Here is a 12,330-nt window from a genome sequence, read left to right on the forward strand (position 1 = left end):
ACGGACAGACACTCACCGTGGGGCTCTGCTGTGTCTCACTCAGACCTCCCCACAGGTTTCACTTTTTTATTCTGATGTTCTGATATTTTCCATTTTTCTTCAGCACCAAACATGTTTGTAGGTTTTTAGTCTGTTAAATTTATGAAAATCAAAATGTTTCCACCTCTTCTCTCTGCAAGTCTCTAATAATAATAATAATAATAATATTAATAATAATAATAATAGTAACATTAATGATCGTGTATGTGACCTCACACAGTAAAGCTGATGTGAGGATCATCACAGTTTTGGTGGTTGTATGAACTTAGAATGCATAAAATAATAATTTGTTTTAATTAAAAAACTTTCCCTCTGTCATTTCCTGAGTGTTTCAAAATAAAAGTCCTCTCTTTCATGTTTTGAATGTGAGGCTGTTCCTGTGATGCCTTCAAATCTGTTTCAGTCTGCAGTTTTTTACAGTTCAGACCCAAAGTGACTCAAACATTTACTTAAAAGAGGTTTTTGTTCGTCTGGGTTTTCCTGCTCAGCAGCGCTAAACAGGCAAAAGCAGAAACACACAAACAGAAAGAAACAGGAAAATATGTGTTTCTGTGAACAATGCAGCAGCAAAATGAAAGACCAGGATTTATTTTTAATGACTGACAAAAACATTAAATGATCATGTTTATTTTCACATAAATGTTCCATCGGTCCTTCTTTTAGAATAAGTTTAGAAATGAAAAATACTAATAACACACCAGGAAAAAGCCAACAGCACGAGTCCTGAAAGGCTTAAAGAGAAAATAAACGCACAAAGAATGAAACAAAAAGGCACAAAACCTCAAAACAAGAGTGAATTAAATCTGAGCGACACACAAAGATGCTAAAAGCCCCAAACATGAACCTGTGAGGTCATTAATACCTGTGTGTGTGCATGTTTACATGTCTTTGTGGGGACCAAAATGCCCGTCCCCACAAGTTTGAAGACATTTGTGAGACTCAGAATGTGGTTTTAGTGTCAGGGACAGTCAGGTCAGGGTTAGGCATTCAGTCTTAATGGTTAGAGTAAAAGGCTGAGGAGAGCATGATGTCAAATAGATGTCCCCACAAGGATATGAAAACACAACCGTGTGTGTGTTACTGTGAATTTGTGAAACAAGTGAAGATTTCAGAATCAGTGAGAAATGTTTCACTTCCTGTTGGTGAAGAAGAGCAGACTCCTCTTCAGCCACAGAAATGAAGAAGCTTTTATTTTGTCAGCCTGACAAACACGAGCTCAGCCACGAGCAGAGGCGACCCTGCAGAGGTGAAGGTCACAGTCAGAATCAGCGCCAGAGAACCGCACAAGGACGGCCTCATTGGTCACGGCTGAGTTCATTATGTGATGGTAACAAGCTGATTATTACAGAACAGGAAACACACGTCTGCTCATCAAACACCAGCTGCTGCTGCTTTTATCAGTCTGACAACAAAACCTCACAAGAAAGAAGTTTTTGTGAGTTTGCAGCGTTCCTCTAAACTGAAAACTAAAACAGACTGAAAATGGGAACACGCACCCACACTCGAGAGTCAGGCAGCTTAAATGTGTTTGTCTTCATCTGTAGTTACGTTTCATTGGCTGGAAATGTGCTAACTGGAATCCTTCATGAGTCCAGATGAACAAAAACAAGTGTTTACTGCTCCACGCTGCACGAATCTGAATCAAAATCACTCAGACGCGCCCACGTAGGCATTCCACTAAAACCATGTGACCACCTTCACCTTTAAACCTGTCGTGAATATAATTTTGACTCTTCCCTTTATTTTGAAAGAACAGATTTGCAGGAAGTGCGGCTGCTGCAGAAACTCTTCACTTTTCACTGGCTTTAATCTTGAAGGTTTCTCCAGATGTGGAACATTCATGCTAAACATTCAACATCTGACGACCGTCTCCGTGTAAAACACTGACAAACTCAAACTTTATACGGTAACTGACAGATTTATTCCTCCATTTTCAGGCATTTCACAATGAACTTGGATTAGTTTGATGATTTTATTCACGTTGGTGAATAAAACCAGCCAAGAGGCTGATTCCTGCAGAGGAGGAGGCAGAGTGGAGGAATCTGCAGGTTCTGTCTCTAACACACAACCAGAGCTTCAATCATAACGAGCACATAATAAAACCATGATCCCCCTGATCGACTCTTTTAGCCTGTTTCCTCTGGATCGAACAGGATCTAACAAACCCCAGCTTCTGCTGGGACACTGGTCATCATGGGAGGAAAAAGATGGCTGCCATGTTGCCGTTTCCTGTCTTACACCAGGGTTATACTTCCTGTATCTGTGGGTCTGAGTTTTTAATCAGAGGATGAACTTAAAGCTTTCAGTCTGCTCTACAACCCACCACCTATCCACACGTCTGCTAAGTGGACTGGAAATCAGTAAAACTTCTACCAGACTTTAGTAAATATTGCATTAAGATGAGCAAAGATTTTAATCTCAGCATCGTGCACACAGATTTTTCAGGACACTGGAAGAGTTCCTGCCGTGGATTTAGATGTTAGTGTTGTGTGGATGATCCCATTCTGTGATCTTTGTGTTACTAACACTGATGCTTTTACACCTTAGGACCCTCGAGACCTCTGCTGCTCAGCCGTCCTGATCGCTGCCTCCACTTTAACCAGAGGCTGTAACCTCTGATCATTTCACCTGCACCGACAGTAAAACTCTTCTCCAGAACCAAACGTGCCATAAACCCATCACAGCTTCATCATCAGCTCAGTCTCAGCAACATGCAGACGACCGAGCAGCAGAAACTCTGCAGGGAACGTCTGAAGTCTGTTCTTCAGTTTTCCCAGCTCACTGTTTATTGAGCATGAGACAGAAAAATAACTTCACCTTTAATGTGAAACTTTTATCGCCTGTGACATGTTTGCAGGAAGTTTTCATGCTGTGATTTAGTGTCACAGCCATAAATATCACACAAGGTAAAAACTACAAGTCCCAGCATCCTCTGTTGTCAGGGATCCTGGGTCTGAGCGACCCAGGATCCCTGAGCAGTTATGAATTATATTATTATTATTGTATGTATATTTGGTGTTGCTGTCTTTCTCCCTGTTTGCGTGTGTGTATATGTGTTTCGGCGGGCGCCTTCAGGCCTGGTGGGTGTGGCCCTGCTGACGGTCTGGCCACACCCGAAGCCACACACCTGCTGCTGATCAGGCCACGTCGGGGGAGCTACTTAGGAGAGTCTTGGAGCTCCCACCGACGCGGGATCATTCCGTGAGACTCCATGTTAGTCATCCTGTTGAACTGAGTTAGTGTGTGTATGCCCGCGGTTATATGTGTCCTGACGGCTGCGTCTATTGTGTCCCCAGGAGAAGCCAGACGGCAGCCAGCACGAGGGGTGCTGAGACACGGGAGCGGAGAGCACTGAGACACGGGAGTCAGGGAAAGCACGGGGATTTATTGTTACACTGTAAATAAACGCACTGTTTGTACATAGAGCACCGCGCCTGGGTCCTGCTTCCCCACACCTCCCACGGTTTGCCATGCCGAGCCGTGACATCTGTGTTTAGGGAGGAGCAGTGAAAGTGAAAGTGTTGATCCTCCGTTCAGAGTAGTGATGGGATTTCCGGCTCTTTTTAGAGAACCGGCTCTTTCGGCTCCAAACCGGCTCTTCAGGTTGTTTTGTTGCTTTAATTAATTTATTATTAACAATAATATAAAATTATGCACAAAAGGAATTACTGACGTAAAAAAAAGTGGTTATGGTAGATATATGCGGTGGCCCCTTGAGACAAAACACGTACAAACTCCAAAACACATTTCTAGCATGAACTGAACTTCCAAAGCAGAGCTACTAGATCACTTAAATTACACAATTGAAAGCATGTGTGTATTGTTTGTGTATTTATACACAGGCACTCATATATATTCAAATAATTAAAAAAAAAATTTCATTTACCTGTTACTACCACACACCAAATCCGGTCGTTGGTACTTGCTGGCTTGTGTAGCCACTAGGTAACAAAAGCTCAACACTGCGCCCAGCATCCTGGAGCACTTCTGTTGTCTTTTGTATGTGTTTTGAGTTTTTATGTGCTTCTGAGTTTTTATGTGCTTCTGAGTTTTTATGTGCTTCGGAGTTTGTACGTGTTTCGGAGTTTTTACGTGTTTCGGAGTTTTTACGTGTTTTGGAGTTTGTACGTGATTTGAAGTTTGTATGTGCTTTGTCTCTAGGGGCCACCGTAAATATACTTTTATTTATTCACTCCACATAAAATGTAATAAATAATATAATATATCACATTATAATAATAATGAAATAATAATAATAATTATATAATACAAAAATCAACTATTCACATTTCAACTTTTAACTGTTTAAATTTTCAGCTTTTTCCTTTTACAAATTTAAAGTGAAACAACACAAAACACTGCAAACCACAACACAATTAAATATAAATTAAAATATGAAAACAAAAAGAACATGCATATTCTCTGTCATATGGACCTGCATGAATAAACTTTCTGAATCCTTTATCATCTCCAACTGAAAATAGTTGTGGATGATTACTATACCTTTCTAATGTGACGTTGTTGGCCCTGCCTCTTTCTCTCTCTCTGCCTCTGTTCCTGTGCTACTGAGTGTAACTACCGCCCCTCCCCCCTCTGCCCAGCGTAAAGCACAAGGCTCGCATGCTGAGTGAAGCAGGAAAAAAGTGCAAGAGAGAGAGAGAGGGAGAGAGAGAGAGAGAGAGAGGCTGAGAGAAAGAAAAAAAAAAATGTGACGGCTCGTGATAAGGAGGCGGCTGCGTTGTTCACGTCTAAGATCCGGCTCTAAGAGCCATTTCGTTCGCGAACGACCCATCACTAGTTCAGAGCAGCAGGAGGAGGAAGGTGGAGCTGAGGCAGGTGAGTGTTAACATGAATATGTTTCTTCTTATGACATAAAATAATTCCACACTGTTCGTGTCTGTGGATGAAACGTGAGGCCGGTCGGCTCCTCTGAGCGCTGGTTTCTTGTAAGTAGAGAGGAAGTGAGTTTAGCTGAGAGAGCAGGAAGAGAGTGAGAGCTGTGCTGAGGCAGGTGAGTGTTAACACCGCTCTGACATTACTGTGTCTCTGTGGCGGGAACAACAGGCTCCGTCAGTGGAGGCAAAAGTAATCAGACTTTGGTTTTTCAAAGGAAACTACTTTATGTTGGGAGAAGCCGCGCGCTCATTGGATAACGGCTTGTCAATCTCAAGTTATTAGCCAATGAGCGCGCAGATTCACAGTAAGACCCGCCCTTATCACGACATTTTTAAAACCTAAAATGGCGACAGAAACTTTTTTTTTTTTAATTAAACTTTATTTACAAACAACAGTATAACATACAAGGCACCATCATTAATCCGATTACGTTACATCCTCGGTTGAGCATTATAGCAAAACAAACAAACAAACAAACAAAACGAACAAAAAAAAAAACAACAACAATAAGCACAAAGCTAAAAGAGTTAGCACAAAAAGAAAGAACAGTCATTGAAGGATTTGAACCAAAGGCAAAAAATAACGTGCAAAAAAAGGGCAGTCGTGATTATAAAATAGGGAGTTTTTTTTTTTTTAACATAGGTTAAACTCTTTAAATAAAACAACAAGTTTAAGGACTTTCTTGTTATTCACAAGTTTCAGCGATTTAGCCCAGAGTTTAAAGTCATTCAGCCATCTGTTTATACATGGTTTAGCTTTAAAGTATCTGCATTTGTGAATAAAAAATTTTCCCATTAACAAAATCGTCCTAATCAACAGGTCAAAATCTGCATTCTCAGCAAGTATTCCAAATTTTATTACTGTCACCGTCAAATGTGGTAACTGAATTCTCCTGGACTGTAGCCAGCTCCACATGTCAGTCCAGAAGGAGTGCACTGATTCACAGTAGAAAAACAAGTGATCCAGACTTTCAATATCATTTTCACAAAATGTGCAGGCGTTCACATCTAAGTTAAATTTCCGTCTTAAGAATTCATTGGTTGGATAAACCTCATTAATGATTTTAAAGTGAACCTCTTTTACTTTAGGGGAAAGAGGAAGTGAAATACAGTGGGGCAAAAAAGTATTTAGTCAGACACCGATTGTGCAAGTTCCCCAACTTAAAATGATGACAGAGGTCAGTAATTTGCACCAGAGGTACACTTCAACTGTGAGAGACAGAATGTGAAAAAAAAATCCATGAATTCACATGGTAGGATTTGTAAAGAATTTATTCGTAAATCAGGGTGGAAAATAAGTATTTGGTCAATAACAAAAATACAACTCAATACTTTGTAACATAACCTTTGTTGGCAATAACAGAGGTCAAACGTTTACTATAGGTCTTTACCAGGTTTGCACACACAGTAGCTGGTATTTTGGCCCATTCCTCCATGCAGATCTTCTCGAGAGCAGTGATGTTTTGGGGCTGTCGCCGAGCAACACGGACTTTCAACTCCCGCCACAGATTTTCTATGGGGTTGAGGTCTGGAGACTGGCTAGGCCACTCCAGGACTTTCAAATGCTTCTTACGGAGCCACTCCTTTGTTGCCCGGGCGGTGTGTTTTGGATCATTGTCATGTTGGAAGACCCAGCCGCGTTTCATCTTCAAAGTTCTCACTGATGGAAGGAGGTTTTGGCTCAAAATCTCACGATACATGGCCTCATTCATTCTGTCCTTAACACGGATCAGTCGTCCTGTCCCCTTGGCAGAAAAACAGCCCCATAGCATGATGTTTCCACCCCCATGCTTCACAGTAGGTATGGTGTTCTTGGGATGCAACTCAGTATTCTTCGTCCTCCAAACACGACGAGTTGAGTTTATACCAAAAAGTTCTACTTTGGTTTCATCTGACCACATGACATTCTCCCAATCCTCTGCTGTATCATCCATGTGCTCTCTGGCAAACTTCAGACGGGCCTGGACATGCACTGGCTTCAGCAGCGGAACACGTCTGGCACTGCGGGATTTGATTCCCTGCCGTTGTAGTGTGTTACTGATGGTGACCTTTGTTACTTTGGTCCCAGCTCTCTGCAGGTCATTCACCAGGTCCCCCCGTGTGGTTCTGGGATCTTTGCTCACCGTTCTCATGATCATTTTGACCCCACGGGATGAGATCTTGCGTGGAGCCCCAGATCGTGGGAGATTATCAGTGGTCTTGTATGTCTTCCATTTTCTGATGATTGCTCCCACAGTTGATTTCTTCACACCAAGCTGCTTGCCTATTGTAGATTCACTCTTCCCAGTCTGGTGCAGGTCTACAATACTTTTCCTGGTGTCCTTCGAGAGCTCTTTGGTCTTGGCCATGGCGGAGTTTGGAGTCTGACTGTTTGAGGCTGTGGACAGGTGTCTTTTATACAGATGATGAGTTCAAACAGGTGCCATTCATACAGGTAACGAGTGGGGGACAGAAAAGCGTCTTACAGAAGACGTTACAGGTCTGTGAGAGCCAGAGATTTTCCATGTTTGAGGTGACCAAATACTTATTTGCCACCCTGATTTACGGATAAATTCTTTACAAATCCTTCCATGTGAATTCATGGATTTTTTTTTCACATTCTGTCTCTCACAGTTGACGTGTACCTCTGGTGCAAATTACTGACCTCTGTCATCATTTTAAGTTGGGGAACTTGCACAATCGGTGGCTGACTAAATACTTTTTTGCCCCACTGTATACTTTTTTCTTATCGCCTTAACCTCCATGGTCTCAAATTCTTTAAGAATATAATTTCTTTTAACCGGATTAGGGCAAATTTAGTTTATTAAAATATTCCTGATCACTTTGTTTGTAAACCTGCTGTCACCAAATTCAGCTCCAGCTATGCAGAGCTGCCTCAGTCCAGGAGAAATTTTAGAGTGCACAATATCTTCTTTTATCATTGATCTCAAAGGGACTGGGATGGCTTTCACTAGGGATTTATATCTCTTAGCAGTACATCTTACATCAAATTTCTCACAAAACGTATCATGTTTTAATAAGACCCCATTATCATCCATAAAATGAGCTACAGCCCAAATCCCTTTAGATCTCCATTCATCCATGTACACAGATTTCCTACACAAACGGATATACCTGTTGTTCCATATAGGGGTATTGTGAGGAGTAAAGTTATGTTTGTAGATTAATTTCCAGTAGAGAAGGACCTGCTGATGGAAAGCTGAGAGTTTAACAGGTAACGAACTGCAATCAAAGTCACAACGTAACAAAAAGTCTATTCCACCCATTTTGCCAAAAATCACACTGGGAATAATGTTCCAAAAGGAATTTTTGTTCCTAATGAAAGATCTTAACCATTTCAGTTTTAGTACACCATTCATAACATCAAAGTCAATGGCATTAGCCCCACCCTCTTCATAATTCTTAATCATATCATTTTTCTTTATAGAATGACATTTGTTCCTCCATATGAACCTAAAATTAAGATTATTTATAGATTTAATTAGTTTTGGAGATGTGGGCAGAGAAAAGGCTGGATAGATTAGTCTGGACAGACTGTCCATTTTGGTTAGCAAGATTCTCCCAAACAGAGTTATGTCCCTTTGCAGCCACCTGTTTAAAATAGACTTACACTTTTCTATATTGGTACAGATATTCTTATTTTCAGTTGATGTCTTATCCTTGCAAATTACAATGCCCAGATACTTCACCTCTTTTTTGATCTGTATATTATCTATTGCTTGCAGGGGACACTCATGCAGAGCTAGAATTTCGCATTTATTAATATTCAGCTGTAGGCCAGAAGCTTTGGAGAAGTGGTTGATCGCCTGTAAGGCTAAAGGAATCTGGTCCTCATTTTTTAGAAACAGGGTGGTATCATCTGCGAGCTGACTATTATCTGTTCACCCATCACAGTTAACCCCTCAATGTGACTGTTTATAATCAAAATAGACAACAGCTCAGCAACCATGATGAACAGAAGTGGTGAGCTGCTACATCCCTGCCTTATCCCTCTATTAACCTCAAACCTTGAACATGTACCATGTTCTAGCAAAACAGAGCTGTTAATGTCATTATATAGCATCTCTATAACATTGATAAATTCCTCTCCAAAACCAAAAGACTGCAGAGTTTTTAATATGAACGTATGTTCAACTGAGTCAAATGCTTTGTAAAAATCCAAGAACAGGATGTATCCTCTCTCTTGGATTAATTCACTGTACTCAAGGAGGTCCAAAACCAGCCTAATATTGTTATGAATTAGTCTTCCTTTCAAAAAACCTGATTGTGTTTCACTGATAATGTTTGAGATGCCTTTCTTTAGCCTCTCAGCTACAGCTCCAGACAGGATCTTATAGTCAGTGTTTAGTAAGGTGATGGGTCTTAAATTGTCTAAAATTCTTTTATCCTTACCTGATTTAGGAATCAGGGTTATCAACCCTTGTTTCATGCTTGGCATCAGTTCTTTTTTCTCTATCGATTCCTTTAATGCATCAAACAATAAAGTTCTTAGGTCCTTCCAGAAGAATTGATAAAAATTAGTAGTGAGTCCATCTGTCCCTGGGGACTTGTTTAATGCCATTTTCATGACCACCAAATCCAGTTCCTCAATTTGGCGGCCGCTACTAAGTTTTAAAATTACTCATACTAATCTTTCTGGGTCACAAAATAAACTTTTAACATATTTTCAGGCGAGAAAGTAGCTATGTAAACATCAAATATCTGCTCGGTTTATCAAGATACCGCATATTTGCAAAAGTGCTTCGACGTTTTTTTGAGACGTCTGCTACCCACCAGCACTATAGCCAGCCGGGAGCTCGAGGGTCACTGAAGCCACCGAGAACGGCACAACTCCCGGCACATCATTTTCAGATCACCGCGGACTTTCGCTACTCAGGTTAAACGTGATATATAAGTCACTTAGACAACCTAAAAATGTTATTGTTTGGCTTTTTTCAGTGTTTTGTTTGTTCGTGAGTAAATCGGTTTGGCTGAGATTAAAGTTATTAGATTAGATTAGATAAAATAAAACTTTATTAATCCCCCGGGTGGGTTCCTCCTTGGTTTTTACACAGCTGAATAAACATCAAACAGAAAACTGATTAAACAGAAGTATGAGACGGTCGAGAATTTACTCCAGTGTCCTGTTATATTTTAGATAGCAAGGAGCAGACAGCCGAGTTTATTAAACTCCACCGAGACAGCGGTGACGCTAATCAGAAGGCTAGACCGTCCAATTTCCCCAGCCATTTACTTCCAGCATATCCAACCTTCTGAGGACCCAGCTTACGTACGCCGCGAAGGCCGGGTCCTCAGGAGGATGCAGCCGATGAATTTGGACACTGTCACTACCCGATCGGGGGGGTGCCAAGATGGCGGAGTGAGTAGACGCTCTCTACCGAGTTCTGCACAGAAAGTTCGTGAACAACGGTAAAACCTCAACTTTATGCTGCTAACACTAACAATTCACTAAATAAGAGAAGATACAGCAATTGTAGGGCAAGAAGCAGCAGAATGCCGAATCAGAAAGGAGCGAAAAGGGGACTGGAAAGTTCCAAGTCTAAGATAGCGCCTGAGAATGCTAACGAGGAGAGTGATACGCCCAGCAACGTGCTAATGGATAGCTTCCATAACTACGCAGCTACTACTGGCGGAGCGCTGCTGACGTCGACTGAGAAAATTGTCAGGCGGTGGAAGGAATACTTCGAGGACCTCCTTAATCCCACTGACACGTCTTCCGAGGAGGAAGCAGAGTCTGGGGATGAGGGGAATGACCCGCCAATTTCCGGGGGCGAGGTCACTGAGGCAGTTAAACAACTCCTTGGTGGCAGAGCCCCTGGTGTTGATGAGGTCCGCCCCGAGTTCCTGAAGACTCTGGACGTTGTAGGGCTGTCCTGGTTGACACGTCTCTGCAATGTTGCGTGGAGATCAGGGGCAGTACCTGTGGACTGGCAGACCGGGGTGGTGGTCCCCATCTTTAAGAAGGGGGACCGGAGGGTGTGTTCCAACTTCAGGGGGATCACACTCCTCAGCCTCCCTGGGAAAGTCTATGCCAGGGTGCTGGAAAGGAGAGTTCGTCCGCTAGTCGAACCTCGGATACAGGAGGAACAATGCGGTTTTCGTCCTGGTCGCGGAACACTGGACCAGCTCTTTATCCTCTCCAGGATACTTGAGGGTGCATGGGAGTTTGCCCAACCAGTCTACATGTGTTTTGTGGACTTGGAGAAGGCATTCGACCGTGTCCCTCGGGGTGTCCTGTGGGAGGTGTTGCGGGAGTATGGGGTGTCTGGCCCATTGCTACGGGCCATTCGATCCCTATACAACCGTTGTAAGAGCTTGGTTCGCATTGCCGGCAATAAGTCGGACTCGTTCCCGGTGGGTGATGGGCTCCGCCAGGGCTGCCCTTTGTCTCCGGTTCTGTTCATAATTTTTATGGACAGGATTTCTAGGCGCAGCCAAGTGGCGGAGGGCTTTCGCTTTGGTGGCCTCAGAATCTCATCTCTGCTTTTTGCGGATGATGTGGTTCTGTTGGCTTCATCGGGTGAGGGCCTCCAGCTCGCACTGGAACGGTTCGCAGCCGAGTGTGAAGCAGCGGGAATGAGGATCAGCACCTCCAAATCTGAGGCCATGGTTCTCAGCCGGAAAAGGGTGGAGTGCCCACTCCGGGTCGGGGATGAGTTCCTGCCCCAAGTGGAGGAGTTCAAGTATCTCGGGGTCTTGTTCGCGAGTGATGGGAGAAGGGACCCGGAGATCGACAGACGGATTGGGGCTGCGGCTGCAGTAATGCAGACGCTGCACCGGTCCGTCGTGGTGAAGAGGGAGCTGAGCGTAAAAGCGAAGCTCTCAATTTACCGGTCAATCTACGTCCCTACCCTCACCTATGGCCACGAGCTGTGGGTAGTGACCGAAAGAACGAGATCGCGGATACAAGCGGCAGAAATGAGCTTCCTCCGAAGGGTGGCTGGCCTCTCCCTTAGAGATAGGGTGAGAAGTTCGGCCATCCGGGAGGGGCTCAGAGTAGAGCCGCTGCTGCTTCACATCGAAAGGAGCCAGCTGAGGTGGTTCGGGCATCTGACAAGGATGCCCCCTGGGCGCCTCCTGGGTGAGGTGTTCCAGGCATGTCCCACCGGGAGGAGGCCCCGGGGCAGACCCAGGACACGCTGGAGAGATTATATCTCTCGGCTGGCCTGGGAACGCCTTGGTGTTCCCCCGGATAAGCTGGAGGAGGTGGCTGGGGAGAGGGAGGTCTGGGCCTCTTTGCTTAGGCTGCTGCCCCCGCGACCCGGCCTCGGATAAAGCGGATGAAGATGGATGGATGGATGGAGAGATAAAACTAACAGCTTTAGAATCAGCGTAAAAAGGACGTAAACACAAAGCTCGGAGCCGCCGAAACATCAGAATCAGCGAGCTGTCGGCT

This window comes from Aulonocara sp. 'chitande type north' Nkhata Bay, linkage group LG23 (genome assembly GCF_057382095.1).
Source record: "Aulonocara sp. 'chitande type north' Nkhata Bay isolate Kocher_YH1m ecotype deep benthic linkage group LG23, A_spYH_male_GT1.1, whole genome shotgun sequence".
Lineage (NCBI taxonomy): Eukaryota > Metazoa > Chordata > Actinopteri > Cichliformes > Cichlidae > Aulonocara > Aulonocara sp. 'chitande type north' Nkhata Bay.